Source organism: Anguilla rostrata, chromosome 6 (assembly GCF_018555375.3).
Source record: "Anguilla rostrata isolate EN2019 chromosome 6, ASM1855537v3, whole genome shotgun sequence".
NCBI classification, from domain to species: domain Eukaryota; kingdom Metazoa; phylum Chordata; class Actinopteri; order Anguilliformes; family Anguillidae; genus Anguilla; species Anguilla rostrata.
The window spans coordinates 9,817,521-9,833,298 of NC_057938.1; the positions used below are offsets into that span (position 1 = coordinate 9,817,521).

The 15,778-nt window shown below is 47.5% G+C and overlaps 1 protein-coding gene across 3 annotated transcripts in view; it reads left to right on the forward strand.

Moving 5' to 3' along the window:
- Window positions 1–1,226: 1,226 nt before the first annotated feature.
- spsb4a (splA/ryanodine receptor domain and SOCS box containing 4a) overlaps window positions 1,227–15,778 on the forward strand; it is a 36,213-nt gene continuing 21,661 nt past the window's right edge. For 2 of the 3 annotated variants that reach the window (XM_064338268.1, XM_064338267.1), the window contains exon 1: window positions 1,227–1,860. The gene's annotated coding sequence lies outside the window, so the exon portion shown is untranslated. Of the gene's footprint in view, window positions 1,861–4,784; window positions 4,951–15,778 lie in introns of those variants that run through there. The other variant, XM_064338269.1, reaches the window with a different exon arrangement.

The following is a 15,778-nucleotide window of genomic DNA, read 5'->3' on the forward strand; positions in this document are numbered from 1 at the left end:
CTTCAGGCTATTTCACATGGTCATATAGGGTCACCCAAAACTGGTTTTAAAACTAATCCTGGTTTCCTAAAATTCCTATTCCTATTGTGTTTTAAACAATAAAATCTAAACAGTCAACAATACAAAATAGACTAATATTTCCACCCTGAACATATTTTTGCTCTCAAACGTGCAGGGGCGGAGTTAAGGGGGTTTAACAGGGAAAGTTTTTGCGGGCACCAGCGGGTCCAGGGGGCCCCGAGAGCAGTGTGTATGTGTCTGTGCGTGTGTGTGTGTGTGTGTGTGTGTGTGTGTGCACAGGGGAGCCTTTTCTCATATTATTTTCCCTGCACAAATAATTTCTCGATCCGTGACAGCACACGTGTGGCACCTTGCCCTTTCCTGGAAGAAAATGGAATGTCGGATGGAGATGCCCGTTGAATAACTGCTCTGGGCAAGGGCAGAAATACACCCATGTTGTTGGAAATGTGCATTTCCAATCATACGAAGCAGGACACCTCTAGCCATCCTCTACTCCCTGTGCCTCACCAACGCATGGAAAAGACCAGTGTACCTTTTCCTGAAGCTCAAAAACCAGCTCTGAACAGACCTAGATGAACAGACCTAGCACTTAGACTATACGCTAATATAGCGTAGCATAGTGTGTTAATTAGGCGAAACAGTCTGTATAAATTGGAAAGGGCCTGGATGCAGAGTTAGGCTATAATCTACACCAGAGGTAAAGGTGAGTGATGGGGAAATAGAACACCAAAGGATAACAGGAGAAACAGCTCTCAACATGAGACTGTTAGCTAACTACAATAGAAAATTGACATGGGGTCTAAGCACAGTTAACTGAAAGAGCCACGCAGTGGAAAGTGTAAAATTTCAATTTAAATGAGCATGATCTCGTAAGGCATTTGATTATTCCTACAGCCATAAAATCTAAAGCTAGGCCTATTGCTGTGCTTGAGTCTTTTCGTTATATAGCTATTTGGCGTTATGTCATTTTGAAAAAACTTGTGCCGTTTCATGCTGGACTGTTGTGGAACGTTTATCAATTTCCTTGCTTTTTATAATCTGCACTTTATGCACTGCAGGGTAGTACAGGAAAAGACCGCGGTAGAAGATTTTGGGTGAGAGAGCATCCTTCTAGAAGTCGGATAGGCCCACGATGCTAACATAGGCTAATGATAGGCAAAGCAAATCGATCGCATTATAGATTTTCATGATCAAGGATATGGATTTGGCCAAATAATTGGCGTCCTGAGTCATTACCCAAGTCGTGACCTTATGGTATATTTTGACTTGTTGACAAATAAATCGTTTCGCGCTGTTGGGGATACGCTTCCAGTCTGTAGGATAGCATTAACAACACATTATCGATTTACATTTAGCCTACCTTAACCGTCTTCAAAGAAATCAGAAGTGAGTAGGCTATTCGGTTGCCCAAGAATAGGTTTAGCAGAGCATCGATTTAGCAGGCTCGACAGCTCACCGAAGTGGAGACTCTAGAAACAAGGCAGACATTAGGACATGGAGGGTTTTCTTACTCCAAACTAACCCAGCAGTCATCACCTCTGCCCGTCTTTCTCCAGAACGCGTCCAATCAGCGTCTGTCAGGGAAGCATGAATGAATGGCCACATCCACAAAATGACTTTCAACGCTCAGCCAACAAAGAGACGGTCGTCGTGCGCAGCTTTGTGTTGCGGTACGGATGAGGGGACACAAACAGACGATTTTAGCGACAGCGCGCATAATGATATTTACTGCTAGGTAGCAAAAGCGCAACTGTTTCAACAGAGGATACATACGCGGACATCGACCAAAGCTTTTCATCAAGAAACTTCATCCATTGCAGCGACTGCTCACTTACAAACGTAAGTAGGCTACAATCGACTTTATTTGATTTCCTTTTAAATTTGCGCGAAGCAGCGAATGGAATCGGAAGACACTTGTAATAATATCGCCTCGCGCTTCGCTTTCGGTCAGTTTTTCGTGTAACCGGACAGTTTAATCTGTGAAACAACATGAGTTAACTCACCAACTTCACCTCGGCGTTCGGCAAGATGCAGTTTACGTTTCGGTTGTGTTATTTACGGCAGTTCGCTGAAAGAAAACGTTGAACAGAAGCGCTATTTCTTCTAATTCGGTCTTTTAGCTAAAATTGGCTTCGTTGTCTCCTTTCAGTTCATTATTTAATTAGGCGATGACTTAACAGCCTACACGGTAGGGATTCACTGATCCAATCAGTGTGATTAATATTTAGAACGACCTCTTTTGAGCCTCTGAGTCCCCATAGGTTATTTCTAATGTAGGACCAAGACAAAATCTTCAGTTAATCAAAAAAAGCAACACCTATTGAGGACAATACTCACAGACAACGTCCATGTTTCTGCATTGACATCTTAAGTTACCCTGGAAACTGAAGGCTCATTATTACATGCATGCCTGAGTGGACCCAACTGGCAAAAGCTCAAAGGTGGAACTGAAGGAGACATTAGGCCTACTGTGGCGTGTGAGGGGAAGAGAGTTGGTACAAAAAAGACGTTAAATTGAGGAATGTCGGTGTCTTAATAGAATCTTTGAGTTGAACACTTTTAGTCCGGAGTTAGGCTTCCCACAGCAGTTAGGACAGCAGAAAGTCATCCATCTTCCCACATGGACTGAAGACCCACCTCTTTAGACTGCACCACGGCTTCTGACCTCCTTGGCTATAACTTACTCTTTCTTTTTTCCTTGTCTGATAATAATGTTATTGGTAGGGTATAGGTGTTTAAAGATTAGCTGTGTGGTAGAATTTACTTTTGTTTTCGGCTAACTTCTTTGGTGATACTGCACTATTGTAATCCTGATACAAACACTGTTCCTGGGTGGCCCGTCATTTGACCCATAAATAATTCACAAACAGCCACACACACGAGCGCACCCCCATCGAACAGACAGTCTTTCATCAGCTAGGATTAGGCCTGATCATCTTTAGATTCAGAAGCCTGAGCCCTGTAGCTTTTTACATGTTGCCTGAAGTGCTAATATCATAAACCTGAACTGTTAACCATGAACGATAGTTCCAGTTAACATAGACTGAGATTAGTGGGTGGTGGGGGGGTTCTGTCTACCTGTGTGTGTGTGTGTGTTTTTGTATGTATTTGGGTGTACATGTTACAGAATGTTTGTGTGTCTGTCTGTTTCTGACTGTCTGCATTTTTGTCTGTGTGCCTGTGTGGGTATGGGGGTGTGGGTGGGCACGTGTGCATCCGAGGTTTAAAAGAAAGGGGACAGGACACAGATGACAGCCCCTGTGGCTGCTGACCACAGCAGTTCAAGTCCTCATATATCCAAAAGATCATGCAAGGTCACCTGTGAATAAGGGGAGGAATGTCAGCTGCAGGAAAGATGACTGTACCTAGGAGTTAAGAGACACACACATGCTTACACACACACACACACACACACACACATACTTGCACAAGAACACATGCATACCTGTGTAGTTGTGCTGTCTCTCACCATAGACCACACACGTTCTTATACACAGGCGTACCCATACTGTCTTGTACACATCACATCTTGCATGCAGCCGACACATCCGTACACTGTTTCTTACACACAGGCGGGGATAGGCAGTGGCACGAACAAGCTCACTAGCTTGCACAGATGCGGACACACACATACACACACACAAATGCACACAAGCACGCACACAGGATACTTGAGCTCCTTAATGCTGACTGCCACTGCTCTCTTATGTGAAATGCAGTGGAAATCTGGACAATCATGCAGAAAAGATCACCTTGCATAAGAGTGGTAGTTTGAGACCTTGACTGCTTCACTTGAGCTATAAAGTCATCACACTTCCATAAATGCTTTCAGAATTGTGTCTTCAAATGGCAAGAGCCGCTACATATGTTCTGGCCTTTCGTCTCACTGCACTTGTTTTAATACTCTGTTGGGACCCTCATCAGAATATAAATGGTCTTGCTGTGGAAGCACGTATGGGTAGTTTCTGCTGCATCTTATCGTTCTGACAGGGCATGGTTGAGTGTGTACCAGCCTGAAGCCATTTCCAGAGCTAGGTGGAACAAGCAAGCCTCATCCCCTTTATCAGGCTAACATCTTCAGCACCGGGTGGTGCCGGTCTGCGGGGGCATCAGGGGAGTGTCAATTGCGATGCAATTTACCAAGGCTTGCCTCAGGCGATTCTGAGCCGAGTGGGAGGGGTCCAAGTGAGTCTGAAGCCCCTCCCACTCTGCACAGTATTGGGCGACCTGCGGTGAACACCCAGATTCTCTTCCCCGTGATCGGGAAAGAAAGCTTTTCTGTCAGGCAGAGACAGCGCCACGGTCAAAAGTCGCTGGCAGACACCAGAGCTGTTCGGGGAAAGGTTTTATTTATAGCAGAGTTATGATAATTGTGATAACTGTACAGGGACACAGCTGGGTATTTGCATTCCGTCTCAGTCTGTTCTTTGGGTACAAATGGAAATTGGCACATCAGATATTCAAAGCTGATTTGAATCACTGACTGATTGGGGACTAACGGGTCAACAAAAGTCTAGCCCTTCACCTACAAATGACATCTATGGGGTGCTCTACTTCCTGTAACATGACCTCCCTTACTCTTCAGTTCCCAACCTCGTTACCTGTGTCATGAACACCAGCTTGTGACTTGTGGTTTAAAACTGGAAGCGGCAGAAGTAAGAGGGAAGTGCAGCGTGGGGGTGAATGTAGACCCCTGTGCGTGTGAACAGCTGAGCAGCAGAGGATGACTGCGGAGGAGGAGGAGGAGGAGGAGGAGGAGGAGGGAGGTGGCGGCTGGCGGGAAGATGGCTTCATTACTGGGGGAGGCGGATGGTGACGGAGCGCGTCGAGCAGCTACGAACGGGGCAGTATGCTGAGGAGCGCTGATCGGATGTGTCAGCAGAGCCGACCGGAGCGCGTCACGTCCTCACGTCAACCAGGCAGGGAACTGTGAGCAGGAACATTACATCATCCATCATCTACACTGAGGGGTGTTGTCAAAGGGTGGGATGGGTGTCCTTGGGTCCTCAGGTGTCCTTATAAGGATGCATCAATGGAGTTACCCATGTCTCTCCACTTGGTCTCTGGTCAGGGCATAATTAAATTGGAACCATTATTGTGATGGGAACATGAGCACACTTCTGCCATTGGACCAGAACACCAGAGCCATCTTCATCATAAATAGAAAGTAGAATATGTAATCATGGCTGCTCAACCCTTTTCCTGGAGATGTACTGTTCTATATGTTTTCACTCCAACCCTAATAGAGCACATCTCATTCAACAGCAAGAGATGTTGCTGAGCTGTAAATTAGTAGAACCATGTGTGGTTAGAAAGGTTAGAGAACCTACAGGACGGTACATCTCCAGGAACAGGGTTCAGCAGCCCTGATGTAGAGCAACAAGGCCTGCTGGTTTTGGTTGATCAATTAAAACAGTTTATTATGCTATTTGCTTACCTCATCTGGTTTCCTGGTCTCAGTTATTTACAGTTCTTAATGTGGAAACAAAAACCAGCAGGTCCTGTGGTTCTCCAGTGTTGAGGGTCTAAGCAGTAGACCAACTTCTTTAAATAGGTTGTGACTGTCCGAGTGCGTGGGTACAGTGACCTGGGTGGTCCTCAACACGAGCGCATGGCTAAGTGTCGAGTGCTTTACGGGGATGCTTCTTCATCTGCCTGCCCAGTGATTGGAAACAAACACAGCGAGGAAAACAGACTCTTGCGAAGCCAAGCTCCTCTCTGCTAATGACTAAACCCCGTTTGTCTGAAGAGCCCTCATTAGCATTTAGACAACAGCAGGCGGGCGCTGTTGTTTCTCTGTTGAATCGTGATTTGTTTTTGTGTTGTTGGGAGTCTTCGTTCCCTCGGTGTGGAGTGGAATCCAACATGTGAGTAGATACCCAGTCAAACAGCAGGCCTCCAAAGCAGCTTTTGATTTAATGTGTCTGCTTGCACTTGCAAAAACGCTGAGGTTCATTATTCTTGCATTTGTGTAATGGAAGTTTTTTTTATTTATGATTTATTATTATGCGCCGGTTAGTCACATTATTTGTTACCGAGGTCTAACCCTCTGTCCTCCAACTTCCAGTGCTAAATCTTCCCAGTTCATCCTGGAATAAGCCATTAAGAAAAGAGGTCAAGTAAAATGCAGTGTTTTCAGCTGATGAGAGCCACTGATGTAAGAATGAATCATGTACAATGATTTAAAATGTGTCATAGAAACTAGAAGCCAGAGCGCTGTTGAGTATCAATTTGTGAATGAATGTAGAATTGCTTAGGACTGCAAAATTTTACAGTAGTTGTATTAAGGTCTCAATTTCATACTCACACATGGCATGCAGCAGCTTACAGAATGCAGTGAACATCCAGAAGCCCAGCTGCACACAATCACACGACACGTACTACAAAGCGTCTTGCAAAATTGCTCTGAAGCTCAGTGCCCACTTCAACTTATAAGAACACTGAGCTACACTAGAGAGGGACCTTTTTCTGATACTGACCTACATTAGTGAGGGACTTGCATCTCAGAGAGCTGGAGAGGACTCTATACCTGAAACCTAAGTGCTTTAATAGTTGGGGCCCTACATCTCTGATACTGAGCTGTACAAGTGTGGACCACAAGTCTCAGACACAGGGCTGTACTAGTGAGGAGCTTACATGTAAGGGGTGTGGTCATCATACACAAGTAGCTAGAAGCTAACACAGACGAAAGTAGGAAAACCACATGTGACCAGCACCGAGGCAGAGTGTACCTGAAAGAAGGCATGCAAAGAACTGGATCACTGAACAAAGAAATCCTGGCATAGGAAACCGTGTAAGATGAGCTTTGTTGCACTGAACACAAGAACACCAGACATCAAAGTGCACTGAGAGAATATATCTTTCAGCCTATGGGGCCGAAGAGCTCATCCCCATTATGCACCTTGCACCAGCCTGAAAATTTATGGCACCCTGACAGAACCATTTCCCCTTCAGTTGTAATCAGAGGGCCCGGAGAGGTGAGCAGGGAGATGGGTTTTAAAGTCTGCTGAAGGACGCTCGCCGAACGCCTCGCGCGCACACCCAGCTGAAAGCAGCAGCACTCCCTCACCGCCCCTGACTGGAGAAATATGGAAGGCAAATTCACGCGCGGTGCAAAACACTGAGCCCACGAGGCCGATATCGCCGGCGAAAGCAGCCAGAAGTCGTTTAGAATTCACAGCGTGTAGTTTTTATTCGACGCGGATGCTTTATATTCTTTGTAAGTGCAGAAAAGGGCTCTGGAAGGCAAAAACGTACGCATGTGCTTCACGGTGCTGCCGAGTAATTTTCTTTAATCATTTTTTTGGGGACATGATGAACCTCAGTTAAGGCTGATAAATTAATGAGCAATATTAACTTAAAAGGCATGGCCGGTTCAACTGTGCTTCCTCCATGACTAATTGCATTCTGTCCTTCATTTGAGCCTGGCTCCTTTCTGACTCTGGTAGTGTGGTCTATGCACCAATTTGTGTTAAAATGTGAAGGCTTTAAATTTTGGCTTAATGAACATGTTTTTCCACCCCTTTGTTGAGGTTATTATCTGGTGTCAAATATTTTTTGCTGTTGTATGGATCAATGTTCAGCAGTCCTCTGAGGATGAAGGATAAATGTAGGGCCGGTGGGGGTGTAGGCCTGGGGTGGGTGTTGGGGAGTGAGTGTACCTTTTTTGCAGAAGGTGTAGAAAGCAGAGAGGGGGTGTCGGTACTACAGAGAGTACAGGGGTAGTGAGCTCTGTGGAGAGACCTAGGACTTGGAGCACAAGAGTGTAGTAAACCTGGTGTATGCATGCAGGCATGAGCTGTGAGGATGGGCTATGGAGGAGTGAGGAAGAGTCGCGCTAAAGAGAACAGTCAGTGTTCTGTGAGCAGCAAACAGCATCGGTGAGGGGAGTAGACACAGGATGTTTTTTTTGCATGTAACCCTGGTAACTAAAGGTTTGGCACCTTGGCCTAGAAATGATGCGCACTCGTTTTGTTTAACGAGGGGCCGTGGTTGTCTGCATTCGGTAAACGCTCTGCCGGAAATGCCTGCCGGTACCGAGAAGCAAAAAAACGTCCGTTGCTGCGAAATGGGGAAAATTGAGCCGTCTTCAGCTCAGGTGATGACCATGTAATCCCGGGCAGTAAGCGCTTCTCTTGCAGATTGTGTTCCTGATAAAGAAGCCATTTTGGGGGGAGAGAATTTCCCAGACAGGGATTTTTTTTATTATCTGAGGAATCTGCACGCGCACGGCTGAGCCTGGCGGTTTCGCGCCCGTCCTTGTGCGCTGTCGCTGGGCCGCTGGCGGGAAATGGCCGCTCGGTGGTGAGGAGCCCGTTGGCGAATGTGTCAGGTGACCAAGAGAGGAACGAAATGGATGATTTAGCTGAAAAGCTGACAGCCACCTGTCAGTGTGATGACTAATGTATTAACCCTTTCTCTCCAGGGCTGTGGACAGTGGTTTATTGGTTTATATGGGTCTGGAGACGTGCTGACAAACTGACGTGGACACTCTCCTCACCTCAAGCATCAGCACTTTCAGTAAGACCACGGTGGCATAGATCATATCCCTGAATCTAAAATGACCTCATCAGTGTCTGTTGACCGGTTCCAATCAGCAGGCTTGTATGTGAGGTCTGCCCTGTTGCTGGAAGGACAGTGGCTGTGATTTGCAATGGGCCCCCATGGAGTCTCATAAGCAACGTGCCCACACGCCGCGTTCTCCTGCAGTGCAGGGGCGCGCCCACACCGAGATCGGCTGGCGACTGCCCGTCGGTATTTTTAGAGGCGAATCATTTCGCTTCGCTCCGGGGTCGAGCAGCGCGCCGGGCCGCAGGGCGAAGCGATGCTGGGAAGAAGGGAAGTCGCAATCTGGGATCATCAGTTCGGAGCCACTAGCGTAGGAAGAGGTTATCGAGCTCCGCCGGTTTGGGCTGTTGTTGGGTGGAGATGGCGGGCGGGTTTCCATTCTTGTCGCTGAAGAATAGCGCCTCCGCCCCCTCTTCCATCTCGCTCACACCTCCCCTCAGGGCCGGGCTTTCAGCGCTCCTGCGTTTCACAAGTGAGCTCCTGCTCCCTTTCGCCTTTTTCTCGTCTCAGCGGCTAAATGTTCTCAAGTGCCTAGCAGGTAAATTGACTTGCTTTAGTCTTGTAGCTGTAATTGCCCTTTTATTTGATGGAAGGAATTTGACAGAGAAGAGTCGGCACTTAGGCTATAATTTCTCTTCTTTTTTGCTTGATTTTGAAGCAGTATTGAATTCTTATTGTGAGCTAGTACACCTGCTAATTAGTTGGAGGTCAAGAGACGGGCTGAAGCGTTCTGCCTAACTTGATTTGAGGTTCTCTTTTGCACAAGACAGGTGGAATAATGAGTTTAAGCGCTTGCTAATTGCCTGTGTGGCAGACACACTAGGCTGTATTAATGATGACAGGCAAGCAGTAAAATGTGAGGATGTAGCATGTCTTTATGATTTTGTGTGCAAATTTGTAGCTTCCTTTGTAAAGAAAATGTAAAGATGCAAGTTTACAGTTTCGAAACACTCTTCTTGTTCCCTTGTCTCTCTTCAATCATTTTTCATACTCTCACTGTCTACCCACTCCATTTATTCACGTGTATTTTCTTTCATTTTGTCACATGCACACACCGACACAGTAGGAACTGTGGGCAGCCATTTTGCTTCCACTGTTTAGTGTCATGTTACTTTGCTTCCTCTTGTTTTTCTGATGAATTCAGGCCATGCCTATTGATTTCAGTAAGGGTCACCTTTGCGCGGGGACTGTGAGCCACGGTGAAAGAGAGAGTGGGAGTGTACGCATGTGGTGGCGGGGCGTCAGCAAGAACCGAGAAAATTACCTCTGTGGCCTGTTGGTTTTTGATTTATTTCGCCTCACTACCGACAGTGTTTTACACTGACAGCATGTCGGCCTATAAAGCATCCCATTGCTATTTTGGCTGTTGTTTCATAGTTGACTAACCATACTGCTGGGATGGATGATGAAGATTATGGTCTTGGAGAGAGATTTTGTCAGTATAACACATTTCCCCTTCCTGCTGAAGGTCACAGTTTAAAATATGTAGCACGTAGGCACAAGGCCCGCAGCCGGCGTCCGCTAGCCGCTTGCAGTGGAAGCCTCCATCGCAGCCCCCCCCCGTCCCCCATATTGAAATTTACACACTTCGCGCCGTGCGACTTGCATAAAAACCCCAGCGCTCAGCCGGATGGGGAAGAAAAGTGGTGTGGGTGGAAAGGTCACATGACAAGTTAGTTTACAGACCGTTGTTCCCTGCCCCCTCCTCAGGGGCCTCTGGGAAGATCACATGAAGCACTGCGGCGAGAGGGAAATAAAAGGAGGAGGAATGAACAGACATCTCGCATGATTCTCCGGAGCAGTCATTGCGTGGGAGATGTGAGCGAAACACGGTGGGGCTTTTGGGGGTGGGAGAGGGTGGGGTTTCGCTCCTTACACCTGCCGTTATTTACCGCTGTTTTTTTTTTAACCCCCCTTCCTTTCTTCTTAGGTTGCCCCTGTTCATGGAAACTCTCTGAGATTTCTCAGAGCAGATGATACCTTATCTGTGCCATCTTTCCCCATGTTGTCATGGTAACGGCAGATTATCCATCTTAAATCCTCTAAGCAGAAAAAGATTTTTTTTTCCTTAACAGGATATTGATCAATCTGCCTTAACCTCTTCAGTTCTTTGTGTGTCAGAATTTGTCATGTCTCTTCAGTTGCCTGGTTTTCCTTCTCTGCAGCGAAGTCTTCTCTGGTGTTCTCCAATGACGTCCTCAAACTCAATATCAAATTCAGCAGTCATTTTATTTGATTATTGATATGGCATTCACCATATCAGTATTGTTTGTATACTTTGTCTGTAGAAGAAACTGCAAACCCCGAGTGTCCATTGGTTGTTGCAATGAGGAATTGGGATTGTTTTCTTTTTGGGAACTTGCCCAGTGCTCATCATGCACGCACGAGTAAGAGGCGAGAGTTCAACAAATTGGGCGATAGTTTAATCTGTTGGCCGACTCCTCGGGCTCCGAACAAGATGGAGAGAATTCTGCTGACTGGGCCGTACTGCGTCCTCATTAGAGTATCTGGGAGCTCAATTAGTCAGGCAGTTTAAATGTCACAGGGAGTCCATAGCTCAGGACGCTTACTCTGAGCGATTAGAGAGATTCTGAGAAGCGCGTGGGAGTGATTTGGCTGAACGGTAGGGTACTGAGGAACAGGGGATGACTGCATTATTCAGTTTATAGGTCCTTCATGGCCTATGGTATTTAGTGAGGGGGAGATAGAGCCTGGTTTAAATACAGAGCAACTGAAGAGGAAGATAGGGAGTGCACAACTTCATTCATAATCATTGTTCTTATTATCAGTAGTAGTATTTAGTAGTAGTAGTCTACTAGTGCAGCTACTGCTGATGACCAACAGTCGTGCTCAGAGTATATGGTGCTGCAGCAACAGCACTTATAATGTCAATAAAAGTAGTGGCAGATCACAGGAACAGATTTAGGATTTTCTCTTTGTTTTTCAGTACTTTCACATTAACCACCCCCCCCCACCCCACTGACTACCCAGTGAGCCCCCCACCCCCCACACCTCCCACCTCCCAGATCTGTCACCATCTGAAGTGGGAGCATGAATTGGAGTGACAACTACAGTTGATTTCTATAGTGTTTTTACTCCAGGGAGTACTTCAAGGCATTCTGCACACTGGCTTTATCTATTAGCAGTCTACTGAAGGTGGGTTGTAGAGATTAGCGTCTTAGCAGGCTAGTAGCAGAGGATGTTTTAGTTCTAGTTTGTTTTGAGTATTTAGTTCTCTTTGTCCATCCCACCCCCCGTCACCTCGTTAAAGTTAACTCGTTAGTTTCCCTCTCTACGCTAAAACTCTTTGTTGACACTTGCTAATTGCTTCTCAATGCATGTAATCATCTGAAATGTCAGATTTCGCCATCAAACGGCTCAATTATGCCTTTGTTTAATGAAAATGTGACTCGTTAATGAGCAGTGACATTTTCCCTTTCCGAAACCCCTCTCGATTTCCCCCGTTCCCGCCAAGTCTGAATTTTCAACATCTGGGCCACTGTCAGGGAACATCAGCTTCAATTAAAACCGGAGTCCCCAGATGAGTGGCAGAAAACAAAGCAGACGTGCGTTTTATTAAACAGATGGAAGTCCATTACACGCGTGACGTTTTGGTGGAGCTTTGGCAATCAGCACCCCGCCTCCGGAGCGCCTTAGGGTCACAGGTTCCAGTCCTGTGTGGCGCTACCGTTTCAGCCTTAAGCAAAGAGCACGGTTGCTGTTGAAACGAGCTGAGAAATCGTTACGGTTGCAGTGGGTCACGGAATATATGAGCCATCCAGGAAAATGGTTTCTTTTGAGTAAATAGATAGTGCTACGGGCTCATTACCGACCCAGTGGTAATGATCCTCACCCAGAGCTTTGCTCACATCCCCCCCCCCCTCCCCTGGCCAGTATTCCGGACAGGGCTGGGAATGAGATCTGAGGGTGGTATGTAAGGGGATCCAATGTTTCACTAAATATTTCAAAGAGGTTGGCTGCTGACCGAAGCTGTAGGTCATGTTACCAACCAGCCTAACTCCTGTACTGTGGGCCCGTGGGCAGTATTCCCATCCACTGAAGCGGAATTACCCACAATCCCCCCCTCGCCAGTGCCATGCTGCACTTTTGAGTGTGTGACAGAAGTCTCGTGAAGGTCACAGGCTATCCAAGTCCCCTGCTGCTATTAAGCTCAGTTAAGTCTGTTGCCAGGATTTTAGATGCTTGGGTTTTCCCTGTTCTGTTCTACCCATGTAATCAAACATGAAGTGTGTCTGTTCGCCACTTCCAAAAAAAAAAAGAAAGGACCCAAGAAAAATCACTCTTATTTTGATTTCTGGCACCTTCAGGATGTTGAAGCTGTGAGGTGTGGCGTACTTTCATATCTGCCTGTGCGTGGTTCACGTGGGCTGGCGGATACGACGGGTTCCATTTCTTTGCTGCTGTCTGTTTGCTTTAGGCCCGGAGAGTGCTGCGTGGTTTCTGATGGTCTGCATGCGGGGAAGGCCAGTAGGCTGCTCACCCGACGTCCAACGCGGATCATCTCCTGCGGGGGAGGGGGAGGGGCCGAGCGACTGCTCGTAAATTAGGTTAAACGATCATCCTCAAACAACCCCCCTCACCCCCTTCCCACCCCCTGTAAACAAATCAGACAGCCTCTCACAAAGTGTTTGGGGGAGAAAAACAGTGACGGGGAAAGAACGGATAGAGGAAACGGTGGGTTCAGTGGTCTCCCTTATGGAAACATAGGAGGAGGAGAGTGCATATTCTTTTTGAGGATATTTGTTTATCGGCGGGGGAGGGGAGTGTATGTTTTCTTACTCCGATAAAGCCCGTTGTGAGCCCTTTAAATCCAGGAACAGAGGCACAGACTGCACGGGAGGAGCGCCGAGCGAAAAGGAGTAAGTAAAAATAGAGTGAGGGAGAGCGGGAGGGTTCCGCACTGGAAGGGCGTGTGAACAAAACCGCCTCATCTGCGGAGCGGAGCGGGGAGGCGGCGGCGGCGCGGGGAGCGTCGCTCCAACCAGCCCTGGCTGTGACGGAAGCGCTCTGGCAGGATGCGCTTTGGCGGCCCGTTTCCTGTCAGGAAGGGGTTTGCGGTCGGCGGCGCTTCCTGGTCCCCCCCCCCCCCCGGCGGTGCCTCGCCGGTGCCGTGATTAACGCGGCTCGGCCGAACGCGGCGCGGGCCCGGCCGGGCCTGGCTGAAAGGCCCCGGGTTCTGGTGCGGCGTCTCTTCAGTTAGCACGTTAGCACGCTAGCAGAAACGCTGTGCCCGGTCCCCTTGCTTTACCTGCTCAGGAGTTTCAGGGTGAGCGCGCTGAGAATGTGCCTCACATTCGTTTAACCTCGCTTGGCAGCAGGCCTGGGCAACCCACTGCATTTGGCTCAGACGGACAGCCGTGCGCTAGTGTGTGGTAAGGCATCCGGTCAGTCTGTCCGCAGTGTAGCGTGTGCAGCGTTTTACCCAGTGAATTTGAGTTGCCGTTTAGTACTTCAGATCCAGGCTCATTTAATTTTTCTTATGATGATTTTAGAAACTTCAATGTTTTTAAAAAATGTACTGTATTATTTAGTTTCTCAGGATTTTTTTCTTGCACATGGACCCACTGACCAAAACCTGATGCTCCATACTCTAATCAGGACATGCATATGTCCCTGATACTTTAATAGAACACAATTCATTAATGGAATTCACATTAAGATCGTATTTTTGATGTGTGATTGTTTCTGTAAGGTGGAGTGGCTGGCCGTAGTTTTCAGGTATCAGCGATGAGCCCGGGTCTGTCTGCTCCACAGGATCGATTTTCTGCGCCGGGAGGTCGGAGAGGGGGCGCTCGGCGATTCGGGAGAGGCGTAGCGGAACATATTTGTGTAAACGGCTCCCCGTTTATCCCCGACTTTCCCGAACCTCGACTTCTGCGCCGTCTTACCTCCGTACTCTTAAGAACATTGATTCACTTCTCTAATAAGATTAAGCCCTCTGTACTGTATTTAGCTACTTTCTTGGAAGCGGTTGGAAGATTCAGCGGCTTAGATGGAGCGGCGGTGGGGTGGGGGATGGTTGGGGGGGGGGGGGAGGTGGGGGCGCAGGTGGGGTTGCCGGGGGGGGGGGGGCTTTGTGGAAGGCGCTGGAGAAGCCATGGCCCTCGCTCGGGGGCCTGCTGTGCGCTGCCTGCGGTCTCCCCAGTGAAGAGAGACGATGAGAGAGGTGTGTCTTCGCCGCGCGGCGGTTCGAGCCTTGTCGTCTGGGAGAGGATGCTCCTGCGAGGCGCGATCAATGTGACGGCGGGAGGCCGAGCGAGGCTCTCTGGGTAGGAGCCGCGGAGCGGGTTCTGCGAGCGCTCAGAATGGGGCGTGCTCAGCGGCCATTTCCCTCCGTGCCTTTGCATGCGATACATATGCAAATCTGTATTTGCATATGACTTCACGGCGCGTCCTCACAGAATTGGGGAGATTAGCGAATGGGACGCAACTGAGAGAAAACGGATGAACAAAAGAGAAGATGAATGCAACGGATTAACAGAATTCTTTCATTGCTTTCCATATCAGCCGGTGATCTGTGTTGCACCAAAAAACCCTTTGTTTACGTCATGCTCGCTAACCGTTTGCGGCAATAATGATGACAACAAGGAGTTCAGCTTCAACAAGTGAAAGCCACAACCACAAAACACCAACTAGTGCTGCAACTACTACTACTTTTATTCTCATCGTCTCATCGTCACATTTTACACCTCCATTCACTGCCCCTAACTTTTATTTGTACCATGTGGTACATGCTGGTTCCTTATCATATACCACTGCATCTTAACCAGTGACTAAGATGTCTGACACCCGGGGAATGACTTTCAGTTGTGTAACTTCAGCTGATTGTGAAGTAAAATGCTGTTCTACAGTTAACTTTTCTGGTGGGTTCTTCCTTTCCTTGTTTGGTGTAAATTCTTGTCACGCTCCTCTCTTTATTGCATCTGGTTTATAAAGATTAATCTTGATAAACGGGTTCCTTCTGCTATCAAACAGTTCTTATACTTCTTTCTCTCTGAATTTTAAGTTTTCTTGCTCCCGCTCTTCTTGCTATGTCCTCTGTTATTTTGGCTGTACGAATGGTCGAAAGCACGTTTCTTTGGCTAAAACTAGTTTTTTAACTTGGTGGCCTCTTCTGTAATTGCACCCGTTGTAAATTAATTTGGATTGGCGGTGCAATTTACCTGCT